This window comes from Rhinopithecus bieti, unplaced genomic scaffold, assembly GCF_001698545.2.
Source record: "Rhinopithecus bieti isolate Rb0 unplaced genomic scaffold, ASM169854v2 scaffold_10264, whole genome shotgun sequence".
Classification (NCBI taxonomy): domain Eukaryota; kingdom Metazoa; phylum Chordata; class Mammalia; order Primates; family Cercopithecidae; genus Rhinopithecus; species Rhinopithecus bieti.
In genome coordinates this window covers 502,867-505,168 of record NW_016806418.1, presented here as the reverse complement: position 1 = coordinate 505,168, position 2,302 = coordinate 502,867, and positions in this window count along the sequence as shown.

Below are 2,302 nucleotides of genomic sequence, written 5' to 3'. Positions count from 1 at the left end.
GTCAGTTCTGAACTCTTAGGTCAATGAGGGAGGAGACTGGTAAGATCCCAGCTCCCGAGGTACTGATGTGGGAATGGCCTAAGAATCTCATATCCTCAGGAAGAAGGGGCTGGAATCCTGAGGGGTAGAGTTCTGGGGTATATTTGTGGCTTGAGTCCCTCCTTGGCCCCTGAAGGGCAGAGGCTGGAACGACTGGGTCCAGGGTTTGGGGTGATAGTAATGGGATCTCTTGATTCCCCAAGAGTCCGAGGATCGAGGGTTGCCCATTCTTCCATCTTGCCACCTAATCCTTACTCCACTTGAGGGTATCACCAGTCCTTCTAGCTCCAAGAAGGTGCCCTGGGGCGAGCACAATCTGCGTATGAACGATGTCCCAGAGTCCTTGAGTGTCATCCACTCATCATCCAGCATCCACACTACGAGGGTGTGGCCAGCGCCATGACATCATGTTACTGCGACTATCTCTGCAGCTTGCCTCTCCAGCCACCTGCCAACCGTACAGCTGCCGACATCCTCCTCTGGTGGGAGTGGCCTGTATGGTGCCAGGCTAGGGCCTGGTGTCAGACAGGGAGCCTGGAACCATAGGGGTCTAGGACTTGATCCAGGACTCGAAAGTGCTAGAGAATGGCTGTATGTCACCATCCATGAAATCCCAAGGGCTTCTGGGTGGAGGGCACAGGGACCTGAACTTATGGGTCTTCCCCAAGTCCACTGCTCTCCCAAGTGAGTCTCCCAAATACGAGGCACTGTGCCAGCATCAGCCTTATCTCCACCACATTGTGTAAAAGGGACTACCAAGGACCCTGATGAACACCATGGTGTGTGCAGGAGTAGGGGGTGAAGGCATGGACTCCTGTGAGGTCACAGCCAAGGGAGCATCATCACGGGTGGAGAGGAGGCTCTGGATAGGCTCGAGAACTGGGATGCGGTTGTATTTGGTTTTCTTTGGTTAGATGTGCTGGGTATAGGAGTGGAGCATGAAGACCAGTTAGAATGGAGGGTCAGATTGGAGTTGGGTTGGAGCTGGGGTAAAATTGTGCTTGGGATGAGTTTGGGATTGGCACTGTGGAGGTGGTTTAGGACGCCATGGCTTTGGGATGGAAATAGATTTGTTTTGACGTTGGCTTAGAAATCCGTGGGGATTGAATTGGGGATGAGGCTGGGTTTGATTTTGGAGGTAGAAGACATGGAAGTAGCTATCAGATTTGACAGTGGCCATGAGTTTTGTTTGATGGGGAATCAAACAACGAGGGAAGACATAAGGGTTGGCTTGTTAGGTTAAGTTGCATTGGGTTGATGGGGTTGGGGCTGTGTATGATGCAGTTGGATTGGTTTGTATTAAGTTGGGTTGGGTCAGGTTTTGATTGAGGATGAGTTGAGGATATGCTTAGGGACACTCGATCCATGAGGTTCTCACTGGAGTGGAGACAAACTTCCTTTCCAGGATGAATCCAGGGAAGCCTTAATTCACGTGAGAGGAAGTCAGGCCACTGGCTGAGTATATCCTTCCACTCCAGCTGTAAGATGGTCTTAAATTGTGATTATGTATATTCACTTCTGTCTCCCTCACTGTATTTGTAGTTTATCTGATCACTCAGCTAGAAACAGGGGAAGATTTTGTCAAATTCTTCTTCTTTTTTTTTTGAGACAGAGTCTCACTCTATTGATTGCCCAGGCTGGAGTGCAATGGTGGCCGATCTCAACTCACTGCAAACTCACTGCAACCTGGGAGAGGCTCACTGCAACCTCTGCCTCCTGGGTTCAAGTGATTCTCCTGCGTCAGCCTCCCGAGTAGCTGGGATTACAGGTGTGCACCACTGCACCTGGCTAATTTTTGTATTTTTAGTAGAGACGAGGTTTCACCAATGTTTACCAGGCTAGTCTTGAACTCTTGACCTCGTGATCCACCACTTCAGCCTCCCAAAGTGCGGGGATTACAGGCGTGAGCCACCGCGCCCGGCCACTTTTGTCAAATTCTTGAGTCACAGTTCGGGCTGGATCAGGTGAGCTACTCTGGTTTTATTGAACAGCTGAAATAACTAACTTTTTGGAAATTAACGAAATCTTATGGAGTTAACAGCAGAGGTACCAGGGCTCTTAAGAGTTCCCGATTCTCTTCTGAGACTATAAATTGTGATTTTGCGTGCCACCTTAATTTTTTTTTAAAATCAAGGTTTTGTTCTTCCTCTATTTCGATGGGGTGATCACAGCTCACTGTAGCCTTGAAATCCTGGCCTTAAGAGATTTTCCTAGGCCAGGCGCGGTGGCTCAAGCCTGTAATCCCAGCACTTTGGGAGGCCGA